Source organism: Myxine glutinosa, chromosome 14 (assembly GCF_964187855.1).
Source record: "Myxine glutinosa chromosome 14, kmMyxGlut1.1, whole genome shotgun sequence".
In the NCBI taxonomy this organism is placed as follows: Eukaryota; Metazoa; Chordata; class Myxini; order Myxiniformes; family Myxinidae; genus Myxine; species Myxine glutinosa.
This window is the reverse complement of record NC_136274.1, coordinates 6126042-6145762: the sequence shown is the minus strand read 5'-3', so window position 1 is coordinate 6145762 and position 19721 is coordinate 6126042. Positions and strand designations below refer to the sequence as shown.

General features: G+C 46.4%; 1 protein-coding gene across 1 annotated transcript in view; it reads right to left on the bottom strand.

Annotated features, from left to right (window-relative positions):
• Window positions 1-19721, bottom strand: part of GNAZ (G protein subunit alpha z) — a 199765-nt gene that overhangs the window by 110600 nt on the left and 69444 nt on the right. Inside the window, exon 2 of the mRNA XM_068135119.2 lies at window positions 16306-16645. The gene's annotated coding sequence lies outside the window, so the exon portion shown is untranslated. The remainder of the gene's footprint in view (window positions 1-16305; window positions 16646-19721) is intronic.

Here is a 19721-nt window from a genome sequence, read left to right as displayed (position 1 = left end):
TACCAGATATATATTCTGTATTGTACCAGATATATATTCTGTATGATACCAGATATATATTCTGTATTGTACCAGATATATATTCTATAATGTACCAGATATATATTCTGTGTTGTACCAGATATATATTCTGTATTGTACCAGATATATATTCTGTATTGTACCAGATATATATTCTGTATTGTACCAGATATATATATATTCTGTATTGTACCAGATACATATTCTGTATTGTACCAGATATATATTCTGTATTGTACCAGATAATGTATATATTCTGTGTTGTACCAGATATATATTCTGTATTGTACCAGATATATATTCTGTATTGTACCAGATATATATTCTGTATTGTACCAGATATATATTCTGTATTGTACCAGATATATATTCTGTATTGTACCAGATATATATTCTGTATTGTACCAGATATATATTCTGTATTGTACCAGATATATATTCTGTATGGTACCAGATATATATTCTGTATTGTACTATATATATTCTGTATTGTACCAGATATATATTCTGTATTGTACCAGATATATATTCTGTATTGTACCAGATATATATTCTGTATTGTACCAGATATATATTCTGTATTGTACCAGATATATATTCTGTATTGTACCAGATATATATTCTGTATGGTACCAGATATATATTTCTGTATTGTACTATATATATTCTGTATTGCACTATATATATTGTTGCGAATATGGAATTTGGCCTCCATATCCGCTTGTAAATATTCCCCTATTTTCTCCAATACTCCCCAACTTTCCCCGATCCCCCATTCCCTAGTCCCATTGCATGTAAATAACAATCAGTAGAGCCGACCTTCCCCTTATTCCCCCATTAAATGTCGTGCCCAGGTCCACCGCACCACAGGTAGACAACTTTCGGACATCTTCCTAGTTATTCTTATTCTATGTCAGTTAAGGCCTCGTCTCCATTAATTATGACTCTTCGTTGCACCAGAATGTGATTATATGGCATCAGTAGTGAGTTTAGGACCTTTCCCATACCTCCTCCCATCTTCTTCCCCAAACAACAACAATAACAACAACTACAACAACAATTACAACAACAACAGAGGAGATGGCGGCGGAGCGGGGGAGGATGCGTCCTCACACCGGCTCGATTAGCTCCAGACCATGCGCTCCACGGGGTTACCCCGAAGGGGCTGGCTGTCAGCTCCTCGTCAGGGGCGGAGCCAGTAACCCCCCCCGCACGCACCCAATGAGAAGCAACGTGCCGATTCCACGAGGCGGAGCTAACGAGCCGAGGGCGTGTCACTCCCCGCCGGATATACGCAGCCGCTTGCCGGACGTGACGTCAGATGCGCCCCCAGCTTGAGACGACAAGACGCCACCTCGAGCGCTGAGAGACCTCCTGCATCTGTTGGGCCGCGCCATCCTGTCCCTGAGCACAAGGTGCACCTTGTGCTGGCCATCGAATACCCGCTTTCCTAGCCATCAATCCCCGTGTGAGTCAGTTTTTGTCCTGTTTCTCTGTGGTCTGTCGGGAATAATATAAGGTTGTGTCTAAGTGCCCACCTTCCTATGTTTCCCTCTTGTCCCTGTAATCTAACCTTCCGCCTTAATATAACCTCCTCCGGAGGTCTTGAGAACTGAACCCCTGGTGTCGTATTGTGTCATTATAACCCAGCCGGGTGTCTTCTTTTTCCTTCATTGGTCTAGCATAGCGCGATTAGTCAACCCCGGGTGCAATCGGGGTAACTTGTACGGATACGGCGGCCATCCCGCTCGGCCCACCATACCATCAAAGTCGTATCTGTAACAATTGGTGTCGGGAGTGAGATTCGAGGCCCGACCAAATTTTGAAAAAAAAAACGAATAGAGGAAAAAAAAAATTTGGTCAAAATTTGGAGCGGCCGAAATTTGTATTTGTTTTACGAAACTCGAATTTTGCAAGTCGCGCTATGGCGGATCAAGACAGCTGGGGTCCGGTAGGGGAGAGTGAAGCAGGGTCGATCCAGGACCAAAATGAGGGACAGGAGGAGAGCGAAGCAGTGAGGGCGGCAGGTTCGCAAAATAGCGCCGTCACGCACGAAGAAGCGGGCGCGCAAAATGGCGCCTCGCTGATCACCGCGCCAGCGACCGTGGCAGCGCCCCCGGTGGATTGGAATTTGTTTTTTATGCAAATGAAGGCCCTTATGGACAAGAATAATGAAGAAATGGAAAGCAGAATAATGATGGGAATGAGGGCTGATAGGGAACAAATGGGGAACCGGATGGATGCTCAGAGTGAGCAATTGGGGGTAATGAGGGACGAAGCGAGGGCTCAGAGTGAGCAAATGGGGGTAATGAGGGACGAAGCGAGGGGTACCAGTGAGGGGTTAGACAATAATTTTGAGGAGTTAGACAAGAAATTTGGGAAGATAGACAATAATTTTGAGGGGTTAGACAACGGGATAAAAGAAGTGAAAAATGGGTTAATGGGGGTAGAAAATAGAATGGCTGCCCAGGAGAATCAGATAGAGGGAGTGAAAAATGGGTTAGAGGGGTTAGAAAACAGTATGGAAGGCAAATTGAGGGACATGAGGGACCAAGCGGAAAGGGAAGTTAAACAAATGGAGCAGCAGATAGAGGGGGTCAGAATGGGGGTAGAAACCAAACTGGATGCTCACAGGGAGGAAATGGAGCAGATGAGGGTGGCATCTGGGCAGGAGATGCAAGTGATGGGAGAGGAGATCAGAAGAGGAGTGAGTGAGGAGGTCGGAGGAGTGCGCGAGGAGGTGAGGCACTGTAAGGAGCGCATGGAGAAAGAGGTGAGAAAGGGGACTGTAAAATTGCAAGGTGGTATAGAGGAGTTGACGCTGGGAGTAGAACAACTGACAGTGGGACAAAAGGAGTTGGGGGACCAGGTAAAGAAGAACACAGCGGTAATAGAGGGTTTAAAATCGACACAGAAGGAGATGAAAAAGGACGTAGGGGTAATTAAAAAAGAGTGTCAGACGGTACATGAGGACCTGACGAGGAAAATGGACAAGGTGGTAGAGGTAATGGAGGTTAAAGAGCGGGAGGTGCGGGAGCACATAGAAAAAAATAAAGTGGAGTTAGAGGAAGAACTTAAAGGGGCGCACGAAGAGATGAAGGAGATGAAGCAAAAATTAGAAGAAGTGGAAGAAGGGGTGAGCGAAATTAAAAAGCGACGGAGAGGGGATAAGAAAGAGATAAAAGAGGAGATAAAAGAATTGGTCCAAAGTCTGTGTTTGGATCGTGATGATGTGCTCATTAACCGGATGAGGGATTCGCAGGTGATGGAGGAGAAGCGAAGAGGAAGAGGACCCGGTGTAAGTGGTGACCAATATGGTCGTGCGTATGATGCGCCAGGGGATTTAAGGAGCTTGGGGGTCGAGATGGACCCGGGTGTTCGTGAGAGGCCGTTGGTGAAGTGTGCGACAGGTCTGGTGTGCGAAAAAGGAGGTGTGCGAGAAAATCCGACTCTGGGGTGTGTGAGGAAAAAGTGCGTGCCAAGGAGTGAGTGTGCTGGCGAGAGTGAGTCGGTCGTAGCGCGGGTGCGAGGAAGCACATGGGAGCGCGGTGTGGTGAGTGTTACAGAGGGTGTGACGGGAGAGTGTGCGCGAGAAAGGTGTGTGACGGACAGGTGCATGAGGAAAGAGTGCGCTGTCAGAAGTAAGGAAGAGTGTCCACCTGTGGTGAGTGTTACAGAGGGTGTAACGGGAGAGTGTGCGCGAGAAAGGTGTGTGACGGGCAGGTGCACGAGGAAAGAGTGCGCTGTCAAGAGTAAGGGTGAGTGCGCTGTCAGGAATGGAGGTGAAAGTAGTGAGAGTGACATGGAGCGTGAGTTAGTTGCGACAGGTGAGCGAGGATGTACACCTGGGATGGAAGGATGTACACCTGGAATGGTAGAGCGTGAGTGGGAATGCACGCTGGAGTTGGTGGTGAGGCACGTGGTTGGGTGTGCGAATGAGAGCACACCTGTGATTGTCACAGAGGAGGTGACCGAGGAGGGGGCGCGAAGAGGTGTATTGGTGAGGTGTGCGAGCAACGAATGTGTGCCAAAGTGTTCGGTGGTCAGGTGTGTGTCCAAGGCTGTGAGTGGAATGGGTGTACCTGGGTGTGTAAGGAAGGGTACGAGGAGCATGGGCACAGCTGGATGTGTGAGCAAGGAACGGGCTGCGGGGTGTAAGCGTCCAGGTGAAGCATCGACGTTAGACGGGATAGAGTTTAGAACGACTTATAGCCGAATCGGGCCCTCGGTGCGTGCTGGGCCTCGCTTTGAACGGCCGCGTCCGTGCTCCACTAGGCGGAGCTGGCAGCCCGATAGAAAGGGTCGTCATGGCGACCACTTTTTGGTGAGACGTGCCGGCAGGTCTAGATCGGGGCATTGGATGGTTCCACGCCGAGGTGGTGTGTGGGATCTCGGCCCGGGTAAGCCCCCGTCCCTGCACCGAGTGCCGGACGCATCCAGCCGCTGGCACAAAACAACCAGCATCCATTGCTTGGCTTCACGAAGCCGGGCTTTGGACAGGGAGTGGCGCACCGAGAGGTATTAGTGAGTCGACTGGGTGATGAGGTTAGTGTTTTGGACCCAAAATTAGAGAAAAACAAAATTTGATGATTGGCAAAGGATTGGCAGTAGTGATTGGCAGATGATGGGCAGTGATTGGCCAAATTTTTGATTTGTTGAAATTTGATGTGCAAAATTGGTAGTGAGAGACCCCCGATGTGGTGGGATGGCAAATCCACCATCCCTCACAGGTGGGGGGCAAAGGAGCAATAGTTTATGGGGTGTATGGCAGTGAAAACTAGCCCGGGTGGGTTAGGATATGGTGTGTAGGGATCTAGAGAAGATGACCTTAGGTAACGTTAAGGTTAGTTAGTGACTGATACCTGTAGTGGGGACGCAGGTAGATTAGTGTGGATGATAATGACGAGGGAGCGCAATAGTTTAAAGGGACGACTGGGAAGCGCAAGTTTCAGAAGGGAGTAGTTAGCTGAGATGATGCCGTGTTTGTGAGAATTGAACAGGTGTGATTGCACAGGTGTGCAACTGGACAGGTGTGTGGAGCAGTGTGTGAGTAGTGAGTGTGTGGATCAGCGCGAATGCGCTTGGGGAGAGAAGGGTGCAGGTGGCACCAGGTGTGAGAGCACAGGTGTGCAGGTACAGGTGTGTGGAGAGAGTTGGAGTAAGTGGTACGGAGTGGTGTGCATGGTGCGAAGGTGTGGATGGGGGAAGAGTGGACCCCTTTCACGAGTACCCGGGGCGGGTAGTGTAAGTGTTAGGTAGAGGGTACAGGTAAATTGTGGTTGGATATTGGCATCTGTGGTGCGGTTGCAGAATGGTGTTGTGGATGGGTGCATTAGTGTTGTGGAAATGGCTGGGCGTGTAGCCTGTTAGTGTGTGTAGTTGGTTGGGCACTCCACCACTGTGAGGATGTCGGCCAGGTGAGGCCGCAGGTGGGCTCTGGGAGCCGGTAGAGTTGTGGATGGGGCCCGAGGATCCGGAGGATGGACCCGGGTAGCCCAGTGCCAGAGAGGGCACCGAGTGGGGAGAGTGCCAGAGGGCCTTCCCCAGGTAGTTAGGTTAGGGTAAGGAGCAGGTAAGCTCGGAGGCAACCGCAGTGGTGGAGGTGTGCAGGTGGGTAGACCCGCTGGGAGAGGTACACGCCACAGCCCGGAAATTGTGCGAGGGCACCGGGAGATGAATCGGGGGAGTGAGACCCCAAATTGAAGAGCACCACAATTTGGCCAATGGGAATTGGTTTTTAGAACCCATAGTGTAAGAGGGCCAATGGTTTGGCCGGAGAAAGCCCCCGGGTAGTGTAAAGTTGTTAAAGTCATTTAGGAGATAGTTAGGATTGATGAACCTGTTGCACCATACGCAGCCACTTACCTGTGGTGATGATGATGACTCCACACCTGTGTTTTCTTTGTTCTGTGTGCAGGAAATGAGATTGCTGTGAGGATTTGTGAGACGCATCACGACGTGGATGAGACATTGGGGTGATTCCATCTCTCCCTCCCTAGGAGGGACTGATGATGAATTGGTAATGGCAAATTATGATGTTGAGTTGGAGATGGCAAATTTTGATGAGAGTTGAAAATGGCAAATTTGATTGGTTAGGAGGGAGAGAAGACGAATTTGGTTTATGGGAGGAACGGGGAAGACAGTAGGGATGTTTGTTGATTTGTAAAGTAGATGTTTATGGGTAGTGTTGTGTTTTGTGGATACAGTAAGGGATAAGGGAGGGGCCATGTAGGTTACCTGGTGGGGGGGGGGGGCGTACGATAGGAACGTACCTGTCTCACCTGGTTCCCATGTGCCCCCAGTGTGCATCATCTTGTATTGCGTGCACTTTTGCGCCCTTACCACCTTACTCACTTGTTTCTTCTTTTGTCTCCCACCTCCGAGGATCTGGCTTTGGGGTAGAGAGAGAGGAGAGAGAGGTGCTGGCTACGCAGTTGTGGGCCTGCACTTTCGCTGTTGGCTGCCTGGATCGATACACCATATGGACCGCAATGTTTGTGGCCACCCACAATGGACCGCAGCTCTTTTGCGGCCAAGCACCACCCGTGGAAGGACCTATGGGTCAACGTGGCACCTATGCCATAAAGGTGAACCACTGTTAATTAACACCAAGTGCACCACAAGAAGAGCAAGAGACACCTGCAGGGTTAGGGGTTGTCGAATTTATTTTTATTCCAATGAACAATGGTGACTGCACCGATTGGTGGTGGGGTGGTGCTGTTGATGCTCGGGAAGGGTGCTCTGCACGTTATTAAAGGCCGTCGGCCACAGAGCACTCGTGGGTTGGTGTATCGATGTTGGCAAGCGCGCTCTCTCTATGCATAACATCTGCATGTGTTCCTCCAAAGACAGGTCCTGGATCGTAGTGTAGATATCAGCGTAATCTTGTAAATAATGCTCCCTACCGGCTGTATGTGTAGTTTGCGAATTCTTTCCGGATTCGGTTATCCTGTGGGTGTGTTTCTGTGAGGAGAAGGGTGCAACGTCGCAGGGGGACATATTTACTCATTTGTGAATATCTGTAAAACTGTCGCACTCAGGGTAGAGTTAATAGTAGAGGGAACTACATTGCGTGCCACACTAAAGTAGGTAAAAATTTATCGGGTCGGGACGCCCCGAGGGTAGAGAAGGGTGCAATGTTGCGAATATGGAATTTGGCCTCCATATCCGCTTGTAAATATTCCCCTATTTTCTCCAATACTCCCCAACTTTCCCCGATCCCCCATTCCCTAGTCCCATTGCATGTAAATAACAATCAGTAGAGCCGACCTTCCCCTTATTCCCCCATTAAATGTCGTGCCCAGGTCCACCGCACCACAGGTAGACAACTTTCGGACATCTTCCTAGTTATTCTTATTCTATGTCAGTTAAGGCCTCGTCTCCATTAATTATGACTCTTCGTTGCACCAGAATGTGATTATATGGCATCAGTAGTGAGTTTAGGACCTTTCCCATACCTCCTCCCATCTTCTTCCCCAAACAACAACAATAACAACAACTACAACAACAATTACAACAACAACAGAGGAGATGGCGGCGGAGCGGGGGAGGATGCGTCCTCACACCGGCTCGATTAGCTCCAGACCATGCGCTCCACGGGGTTACCCCGAAGGGGCTGGCTGTCAGCTCCTCGTCAGGGGCGGAGCCAGTAACCCCCCCCGCACGCACCCAATGAGAAGCAACGTGCCGATTCCACGAGGCGGAGCTAACGAGCCGAGGGCGTGTCACTCCCCGCCGGATATACGCAGCCGCTTGCCGGACGTGACGTCAGATGCGCCCCCAGCTTGAGACGACAAGACGCCACCTCGAGCGCTGAGAGACCTCCTGCATCTGTTGGGCCGCGCCATCCTGTCCCTGAGCACAAGGTGCACCTTGTGCTGGCCATCGAATACCCGCTTTCCTAGCCATCAATCCCCGTGTGAGTCAGTTTTTGTCCTGTTTCTCTGTGGTCTGTCGGGAATAATATAAGGTTGTGTCTAAGTGCCCACCTTCCTATGTTTCCCTCTTGTCCCTGTAATCTAACCTTCCGCCTTAATATAACCTCCTCCGGAGGTCTTGAGAACTGAACCCCTGGTGTCGTATTGTGTCATTATAACCCAGCCGGGTGTCTTCTTTTTCCTTCATTGGTCTAGCATAGCGCGATTAGTCAACCCCGGGTGCAATCGGGGTAACTTGTACGGATACGGCGGCCATCCCGCTCGGCCCACCATACCATCAAAGTCGTATCTGTAACAATATTCTGCATTGTACTAGATAAATATTCTGTATTGCACTATGTATATTCTGTATTGTAGAAGATATATTGTTGCGTATCTTGAGCCCGTCGACGTACAAAGGGGGGTTAAACCTTTTTCCCCCTCGGGCCTTTGAGTCCACGAGGCCGCTATCCACTTTACACTCGTGGGGTGGATTGCGGAGCAATTCCAGCCGCCACCACCGTAGCGAGCGTGCGGAAGGGTCTCTGGTCAAATACCCATGTACCTTCTTTACACACGCCGCCGCGAAGACGGGGGCTGAACCTCGCACGAGTCACGCTGGTCTGATACGCCCGAGCGGTTTGCGTGTCACGTGACCCGTGCCGTTAATTATTATTGAACCCGATTGAGCGGTTTTATCTCGTACAATGCGAGGCCAATTGGGAAGAGATGTGAACGGCCAAATGGAAGCAAAAGAACACAGGTTTATTTATAATTTGTGCAGTGATCAGGGCAAAGAGACACAGGGTAGAAACTTAATGTCCTTAACTTAATTCCCCAGACAAGGGCCCTTTCACTCACGCGGGGAAAGGATGAAGAAGAAAGAACGCACTCAAGCGCGGTCGTTGGTGCAGTTCGCCCCGGACAGCTCGTTGGGCGTTCCCTTGAGGATCTTTGCGGCACGGACGTCGGCCTCGGTCGTGCACGCACGGGAATCCGCCCGGCGTGTCCCAATGTTAGTGAGGCAACCGCGCACGTGCAGGGAGCCCAGGCAGGAAGATCGTTGGAGTCTCGGGCCCCGGGAGAGAACGTCCTGCGAAAGCGCTTATGACAGGCGGCAGAGAACAGGGCAGAACGCAGACTACAGAGAGAGTGCGTGCTTTCGACCACAGAGCGCAGAGAGAGAGCTGGGAGCTTGGCCACAGAGAGAGAGTTCGTGCTTCGGAGTCCTGGGCTAGAGAGAGAGTTCGGGGATCCGGGCCGGTTTTATAGCCCCCCCGCCCTCCCAGAGTCCCACCCAAATGTTCCAAGCACCTCCCCTGGCCACTCCCCTTTAGCTCCCATTGGCTGCTTGCCGCTTACCGGCCACTCCCCATTAGCTCCTCCCTCGGGCCTTCCAGACTTGTTCCAGGCCCTAGCACATGTCATTCCAGCCCAATGAGTCCAACACTTACTTGCCTGCATCAACGCATACTAACACAAGAAAGGAGACTATACTTAACATTCAATAAGAAATAACTGAACTAAGCGAGGCTGCATGTTGTGGTGCAACTAGCTAAGAGGGGGGTTTGCCTTTATTCCAAAACCACAACACCATATTCTGTAGTGTACCAGATATATATTCTGTATTGTACCAGATATATATATTCTGTATTGTACCAGATATATATTCTGTATTGTAGGATATATATTCTGTATTGTACGATATATATTCTGTATTGTACTAGATATATATTCTGTATTGTACTAGATATATATTCTGTATTGTGCGATATATATTCTGTATTGTACTATATATATTCTGCATTGCACTAGATATATATATTCTGTATTGTACTATATATGTATTCTGTATTGTACTATATATATTCTGCATTGTACTAGATATATATTCTGTATTGTACTATGTACATTCTGTATTGTACAATGACCGAAAATGTAATAGTGAGTTATGGTTAAATAATCACGACATTCTTTGAAGCCCTGGTATCTAATAATTATTATAGACTTCATAACGAAACAACATTAACCGGGACAACGTCAAGGACACATGTATAACATGATCTCAGTACGCTGTGGAAGAGTTGTGACAAAACTCGGTAGATGAGTTTGTTAGGTGACACGAACAAGCCGATTAGACTTTGGTTCACGTCCAGATCCAGATCGGCCCTATCAGTGGATACAAAACGTGACCTGTTCAGCCTGGCGGAGGTGTGCTCTCTACCGAGTGCAGTTCTCGTGTATTTCTGTGCATTTTGAGCCGTGAAATCATTTAACAGCATCAAGGAATTCCCATCAAAACCATACGCATGGGCTGAAACCGCACGCATGACCATGGCACATGAAACCGCCACAAACATGCCATATGACCATGACCATGATCATTAAACTTAACGACACCGCACCAAACACAAAGCAATGATGGCAGCAAACATTATACCGTGTTCTGGGTAACATCAATATGTGCTCAAATGTTTTGTGAAACAGAACGTTAAACCGGCTGAAATTCACAGAATACCTACGAAAGAGTTTGGTGACAAAGGTGGGCGACAATCGGTCAAAGATCTTCTGCAGAAACAGTAGCTCCGTGACTCCTGCCATAACCTCGAGATTATCTGGACAACCGATTCTGCGGAACTGCCACCCATCTGTGCATCATGATATTGCAGAAGTTGGAATAGGTATCGGAAGTGTGGGGACCTTCATACACATAAATTTCATGTTCTCAAAAATGGAGTGCAAAGTAGCCCCTGAAAAACCTTCCCTTTGATCAAAAGGCCACCTGACAGTGGCATCTAAACCTCCGCGACAATGTCACGGAGAGCGAGATGACTTTCTGAAGAAACATGTAATCTGTGATAAATTTGGGGTTCAGCGTTACACACTGGAAAGCAAATGTTCGAGCATGGAATGGCACCACAATGACTGCCCACGACCCAAGAAGGTAATGACCGCAACATCTGTCAGAAAAAGTGTTGGCTACGGTGTTTTGGAGTTGCCAAGAAATGATCCAGGTGGATTTTCTTGCCGGTGAAAGAACAATAAACAGTTTTACAATGGCCTCCCTCACAGTGATACCTGCAACGTATTTCACACAGTCGGCAGCAAGGAATGGTCTCCACTGGTGTCACATGACGACACCAAACCTCACACAACAGCAAATTTCAGCAGTGTAACGCTTGTCAAGATGGGGTGGGAGGTTATAATCTAAACCACACACCTTGCAGCCCATGATCTGTCACCTTGTGACTTTCACCTCTTTGGGCCATTTAAGAAACAACTGCATGAAAAGAAAATTCAGTCGTGATAAGGAAGTGAAGATCAATGTCCTAAAATGGCTGCAGACTTGTTCCAAAGACTTATGATGCACACCGATAGAACAGCCATCCCTGTTTTGCATCCACGGCGAGTCCCTCAGATGGACCTTAAACAGGACGTCCCATATGCAGGTCATCATCTGTAAGTTGGTGGACATTATGGATCGCGCTGCTTGAAGAGTAAGCGTCCTATTGCGGGCGCCATGAACAAATTACAAAATCTTAATCCTGTTCTAACTTACAGAGGGCACTGGAACCAGTTTCTAAATGCTCATTTACCAGTTTATCAAAGCGACATACATCGAGCATAAGATGTGACACTTGTGCGAGCATTTGCCCAGTTTTGTCACTTAGCAAGTGGTGACTTTGTTTAGAGAGCAAATCGTTTTGTGCATGAAGCCGTGAGCACTTCTTCGACCAACACAGAAAAATAACAAGACCTACAGTCTAACAACGACGTAGCCGGCCTTGGATCTGCTGATTGGAGGCTCGGCTGTTCCCCTGTCATTTCATCGATCCTCAGCTCTGATTTGTGGACATTTGTGAGGGACATACATACATACAGTACCATACACCGGACGGACAGACAAACGCTGTTTCAGATGGCATTGCCCCACTGGCTACGCCTTAAAAAATAATAAATTTTATTATAAATAAAATAAAATAAATAAAATAATAAATAAAAATAATAAATAAAATAAATTTTTGTTTGTGAAGTAAATGTCAGCTCTTTCACGAGCCTCGATTCAGTATACAATAGAAAAAAAAAAAACGCTGCTGAACCAAATGACTGATGACGTTATCAATTTTTTTTTCTTGACCAATTTATCCCTGAAGCTTGGTGTTGGCTTAGCGATTCGGGTGCCGGCTTGGGATCCAAGGATCCTGCGTTCCTCCTTGGCTTAGCGGTTCGGGTGCTGGCTTGGGATCCTAGGATCCTGGGTTCGTTGGCTCAGCAGTTAGGGTGCCAGCTTGGGATCCTAGGATCGTTCCTTGGCTTAGCGGTTAGGGTGCCGGCTTGGGATCCTAGGATCCTGGGTTCCTTGGCTTAGCGGTTCGGGTGCCGGCTTGGGATCCTAGGATCCTGGGTTCCTTGGCTTAGCGGTTCGGGTGCCGGCTTAGGATCCTAAGATCCTGGGTTCCTTGGCTTAGCGGTTCGGGTGCCGGCTTGGGATCCTAGGATCCTGGGTTCGTTGGCTTAGCGGTTAGGGTGCCGGCTTGGGATCCTAGGATCCTGGGTTCCTTGGCTTAGCGGTTCGGGTGCCGGCTTGGGATCCTAGGATCCTGGGTTCCTTGGCTTAGCGGTTCGGGTGCCGGCTTGGGATCCTAAGATCCTGGGTTCCTTGGCTTAGCGGTTCGGGTGCCGGCTTGGGATCCTAGGATCCTGGGTTCGTTGGCTTAGCGGTTAGGGTGCCGGCTTGGGATCCGAGGTTCCTTGGCTTAGCGGTTCGGGTGCAAGATTGGGATCCTAGGATCCTGGGTTCGTTGGCTTAGCGATTAGGGTGCCGGCTTGGGATCCTAGTATCCTGGGTTCCTTGGCTTAGCGGTTCGGGTGCCGGCTTGGGATCCAAGGATCCTGGGTTCCTTGGCTTAGCGGTTCAGGTGCCGGCTTGGGATCCTAGGATCTTGGGTTCCTTGGCTTAGCGGTTCGGGTGCCGGCTTGGGATCCTAGGATCCTGGGTTCCTTGGCTTAGCGGTTCGGGTGCTGGCTTGGGATCCTAGGATCCTGGGTTCCTTGGCTTAGCGGTTCGGGTGCAGGCTTGGGATCCTAGGATCCTGGGTTCCTTGGCTTAGCGGTTCGGGTGCAAGCTTGGGATCCTCAGATCCTGGGTTCCTTGGCTTAGCAGTTCGGGTGCAAGCTTGGGATCCTCGGATCCTGGGTTCCTTTGCTTAGCGGTTAGGATCCTGGGTTATTTGTCTTAGCGGTTCGGGTGCAGGCTTGGGATCCTCGGATCCTGGGTTCCTTGGCTTAGCGGTTAGGGTGCAGGCTTGGGATCCTAGGATCCTGGGTTCGAATCCCGATTGATCACTGAATTAACACCAGGGGGGTTGACTCAGCCTGTTTTCCTTCCGAGGTCGGCAAATTGAGTACTAGCTCCCTGGTAATTCCCTATGTATCACAAGAGGCGACTAACAGGGTTGGCGGCAGGAAGGGCATCCGGCCATAAAACATTGCTTCAAAAAGGGGGCCATGGTGCCAGAAAAAGGCCAACCCCTGCTCTGCGGGGAAAAATGGCCTCTAAAGCTGGTTCTTTGACCAATTTATCCCTACATCACACTCAATAAATTTCATACTGATCAGATCAAACGCTGTAGTTGTCGATTTATGATGTCAAAATGAAGGCACCTTAGATATCATCATTAACATACGTTTCCATGGAGTGGTTTTGGAGATATGGTGGTACAAAGGTTTTCGGTTTTTCCAAGATGGCTCCCGTATCACGTGACCGATGTCATCATAATTATCATTTTAAAATTCGGCAGGAGGAGGTGCTCCTCTATGGTGAAAATTGTGTCAATCGGACCAACGAATTTTAAAGGGAATAAATCTGCAAAATGACAGTGGAAGGGACATACATACATATACAGTCACGTGAAAAAGTAAGTACACCCCATGTAAAGTTTTGACTTTTTCAACATATTTCAACATGCAGCTATTTGATCTTCATTTCAAGAATGTTGATAGATAAAGGTGATATAATATAACAAATATCATGAAACATTTACATTTTATAGTCCATTGTATAATTTAAATAAACATAAATGCAAATTTCGCATGTGGAAAAAGTAAGTACACCCCCACATTTATCACTACTTCAAATACCTAAAATTAGAATCAGGTGCACCAGCTCAGGTGCAAATGATGAGAACATCATTAGAGAGGATCTTGGAGGAACCTGTCTTATTTAAACCTCAGACATTTAGTTTGGTTTGCTCTTTGTTGTTGAAGTGTGCGGCGTCACCATGCCTAGAACAAAAGAGCTCTCTGAGGCCTTCGGAAAGAAGGTTATAGATGCCTACGAGTCTGGGAAGGGATTTTAAAAGATCTCCAAACAATTTGAAATCAATCATTCCACTGTCCGGAAGATCATCTACAAGTGGAGAAGATTCCAAACAACTGCCAACTTGTTCAGGCCAGGCCGCCCCAGCAAGTTCAGCCCGAGAACAGACCGCAAGATGCTGAAAGAAGTCTCTAAGAACCCCAGAATGTCATCACAGGACCTACAGGTAGCTCTTGCCACTGTTGATGTCAAAGTGCACGAGTCTACCATTAGAAAGAGGCTGCACAAATTTGATCTTCATGGGAGGTGTGCCAGGAGGAAACCTTTGCTGTCCAGAAAGAACATCAGGGCAAGACTAAAGTTTGCCAATTAACACCTCGGCAAAGACCACCACTTCTGGAACAATGTACTCTGCACAGATGAGTCAAAGGTAGAGCTATTTGGCCACAGTACCAGAAGACATGTTTGGCGAAAACCAAAGACAGCATTTGACCACAAGAACCTGATACCAACTGCAAAGCATGGTGGGGGAAATATTATGGTTTGGGGCAGCTTTGCTGCACCAGGGCCTGGGCAGCTCACCATCATAGAATCCACTATGAATTCTTCATTGTACCAGAGGGTGCTTGAGGATAATGTGAGGCCATCTGTCGGAAAGTTGAAGCTCAACCGAAGGTGGACCTTTCAACATGACAATGACCCTAAACATACCAGTAAATCCACTAAGAAATGGCTGAAAAGAAAGAAATGGAGGGTTCTGGAATGGCCAAGTCAAAGCCCGGATCTAAATCCCATCGGGATGTTGTGGGGGGATTTGAAACGAGCTGTGCATGCAAGAAACCCCTCAAACGTCGCACAGCTCAAATAATTCTGCATGGAGGAGTGGGTAACAATTTCTCCCAGTCGATGTCAGAGACTGGTAGACTTTTATAAGAAACGCCTACTTGAGGTTGTTTCTGCCAAAGGGGGCAATACCACCTATTAGAGCCAACGGTGTACTTACTTTTTCCACATGCGAAATTTGGATTTGTGTTTATTTAAATTATACAATGGACGACAAAATGTAAATGTTTCATGATATTTGTTATATTATATCACCTTTATCTATCAACATTCTTGAAATGAAGATCAAATAGCTGTGTGTTGAAATATGTTGAAAAAGTCAAAACTTTACATGGGGTGTACTTACTTTTTCACATGACTGTATGCACACACAGATACATACATACGTCATACACATAATATATACATACATACATGCATGCGTACACACATACATGCACAAATACATATGTACACACACACACGCGCACACACACACACACACACACACACACACACACACACACACACACACACACACACACACACACACACACACACACACACAGGATGGATATTCTGGCGTTCATTTTCTGAGCAAAGCAGGGAGTGCAAAAATCAAACATATTACACAAACACTTGTGTGCTTGTCTCCCTCTCTCTGCCCCGCTTGTCTCCCGCTCCCTTCATTGCATGTTTTATGTGTCTGTGCATGTTTTCATGTTCAATGTTTTCGCTCTTACACGAGCCTCGATTCTGGTTTCAAGGACAGGTCAGGTTCACAAGAACAGGTCAGGTAAACAAGGACAGGTGAGGTTCACAATCACAGGTCAGGTAAACAAGGACAGGTGAGGTTCACAAGGACAGGTCAGGTAAACAAGGACAGGTGAGGTTCTCAAGGACAGGTCAGGTTAACAAGGACAGGTCAGGTTAACAAGGACAGGTCAGGTTCACAAGGACAGGTCAGGTTCACAAGGACAGGTCAGGTAAACAAGGACAGGTCAGGTAAACAAGGACAGGTCAGGTAAACAAGGACAGGTGAGGTTCACAAGGACAGGTGAGGTTCACAAGGACAGGTCAGGTAAACAAGGACAGGTCAGGTAAACAAGGATAGGTGAGGTTCACAAGGACAGGTTTGAAGTATTCGAACCTATCGCAAGTTGCACATCCACTGATCCACATGAAGGTGATTTCTGAATGTGTGTTGGCGAGGAAATGAGCACACACCTTTTTAATTGGCGCAGGTGGATGCAGAGTTGCAGTGTGCCCCGGCTCCAAGTTGTGAGCCGTCCGCAGGTGCTGCAGTACCAAGACCCGAGCTTCGTGGGTGTACCAGGTGCTGTGCTCCTGCAGGTGCGTGCGCCGCGCACATTCAGAGGGCGTGCGGAGCCGGCCACGTGGCCACTCGGAACGCGATGATCGTCCAGGTGTCCGGAGCTGAGCGTGCATCAGAATAAGGTCGGGGTCCGGCGACGTGTGCCACCAAGCATGGCCACCTCGTCGTGCCCGGCCCTATTGGTATGCGCCATGCATCGCTCTCCCTTCCCAGGATGCCTCTGCACACGAGCTGGGAAACGGCACACACAATCACAGGTGTGAGCAAGAAGCAGCGACAATACATCGTGCACACGTCACCTTCTCACTGCCGTCACCATGGATACGAGCTAGACACGATGCGGTCGTCGGTCCGCAACAACCTGCCCTCGCTCATCACATTCAATGCACCTTCAGCATCTCCATTGGCATCGGTGTGCTTACACAGTTGTGTTTATCTTTCTAAAGTAAGCATAGTAAATCGTCATTGCTCGACCTGTGAACCTGCCCTGTACCACCTGGATCGATCTCAAGATGACAAAGATGTGTTCACGTGATCGCACGACAAAGAAAAAAAAGAAATGCGGAATTTTGAATTTTTTTTCCCCCAAACCTTGTGACCTGATCCGACAGATCGTCATGCGTGTCACCATGCACATACATGACATTTATGGTTTAAATAACCTTGGAAACTAAATATTAATCAGTCCCAATCTGAAGCCAATTCTGCAATTATTGCACATAATTGGGTTTTAAAGGTGGATTTTCACCACAAACGTCCATGTGACTTTTGACTTGTAATTACCACTTTATTAATTAATTAATTTATAACAAGATACATAAAGGCAAATTGACATTTCCTGAGGTCAGATTTGTCACTCATCATTCTCTCCTTCCCATCAATGTTTGTTGCCATGCTGGTGTGCCTCTGCGTGTGCCTCCGCGCATGCGCACTGTGCCCTTGAAGAATAACGGGGCCCCTCAATCACTTTGTACATACACCATGCACTTACTTAAAGTACAGTATATAACTAACTCTCCCCAGCTCCTCCAGGACAGACACATTCTCATAGTTAAACTCCCAAAATCCAGCCATTACCACACACCTAAGCTCTTCTATTTACATGCTTTCCCCATTTGTGGGACTGCTTTCCAAAGATGGTTCAATCCCACTCTTCCATCCAGTGCTTTGAGAAGGTGCTGCAGAACCATCTTGCGTCATTCGTCCCCATTCCCCCTGATCCATCTCGTCTGGATTTGAATCCCACCCCCCCGGCTATAAACTGTCATCCAGGTGTTTCACAGACAGGGCGAATCAATCAATGTGTGTGTGCCGTCCCTTGGATGGACGTTACACTGGGTGTTAAACTGGACGTTAAACTGGGTGTTAAACTGGACGTTAAACTGGACGTTAAACTGGGCGTCCCATCTGTCAGCATTAGTTGGTCGGCATTAAAAATCCCATGATGTCCTTCCCAAAGAATGGGCAAGCCATCGCCTGCATACTGAACAAATTAGAAGTTGCTGCCCAAACTAGAGGGGGCACTGCATCAGCGGCACAGCCACACTCTGAACAATGATGTAAACGAGCAGTTAAAGGCTGAATACGAATACGAAACTAGATGATATTCATACAACACTTACCCTGCGCAGGCAACTTGGTGCGAGCCAACTCTTCTGTTTTTGAAGGGTTTTTTTTTTTCCTTGGATACATTATGGATGCCAGACCACGTGAGCGATGACATCATAAATTTATATTCTCTAATATGATTGTTGTGTAGATCACGCTCAAGAAATTTCAAACTGATCAAACTAATCGTTGTCCCTTGGAGCAGTTTCAGAGATGAAGAGATGCAACATTTTTCCAAGATGGCGTCCTCCCACATGACCTATGATGTCATAATTATGAATAAAACAATTCTGCAGGAGGAGCCGCTCCGATGGTGAAAATTCCGTGTCACCAAAGGTTTCCGAGAAAATGAATTTTAAAAATGCAGACACATACGTACATCACACGTACTCACGCAGCCGATCGCTTAACCACTCACGCAGCCGATCGCTTAACCACTCACGCAGGCGATCGCTTAACCACTCACGCAAACAACAAACGAATTCTTTCTTTACTTGTTGCGTCTACATGTTACAACCACTGCCTCATGGTCAGGTTGTTGCCCTTTTACCCTCTGCCATCTCATTCTTCCCTGAGCCTCGACCTTGTAAAGACGAAATGAAAACACAAAGCTATTGCTTGTGTCGAGATCATTACACAAAAACGTGTTCCTATCGGCAAACTTAAACAAACACACATCTCTATTTATATTTTCTCAAAGCAGACCTTTTTAAGCAATGCTTGACATTTTGATTAAAAAAGAAAAAAAATCAAATTTGCATAATCGTACTACTTTAAAAAATCAAATTTGCATAATTGTACTATTTAACAAAATCAAATTTGCATAATTGTACTATTTAACAAAATCAAATTTGCATAATTATACAAAAAATAATAATCAAATTTGCATAATTGTACTACTTTAAAAATCTAATTTGCATAATTGTACAAATAATTTTTTTTGCATAATTGTACTACTTAAAAAATCAAATTTGCATAATTGTATTACTTTAAAAAAAATCAAATTTGCATAATTGTACTATTTAACAAAATCAAATTTGCATAATTATACAAAAAATAAGAATCAAATTTGCATAATTGTACTACTTAAAAAATCAAATTTGCATAATTGTACAAATTTTTTTTTTTGCATAATTGTACTACTTAAAAAATCAAATTTGCATAATTGTACTATTTAACAAAATCAAATTTGCATAATTATACAAAAAATAATAATCAAATTTGCATAATTGTACTACTTTAAAAATCTAATTTGCATAATTGTACAAATAATTTTTTTTGCATAATTGTACTACTTAAAAAATCAAATTTGCATAATTGTATTACTTTAAAAAAAATCAAATTTGCATAATTGTACTATTTAACAAAATCAAATTTGCATAATTATACAAAAAATAAGAATCAAATTTGCATAATTGTACTACTTAAAAAATCAAATTTGCATAATTGTACAAATTTTTTTTTTTGCATAATTGTACTACTTTAAAAATCAAATTTGCATAATTGTGCAAAAAAAAAAATTTGAATAATTGTACTACTTAAAAAATCAAATTTGCATAATTGTACTACTTAAAAAATCAAATTTGCATAATTGTACTACCTACCAAAATCAAATTTGCATAATTTTACTACTTAAAAAATCAAATTTGCATAATTGTGCAAAAAAAAAAAATTGCATAATTGTACGACTTAAAAAATC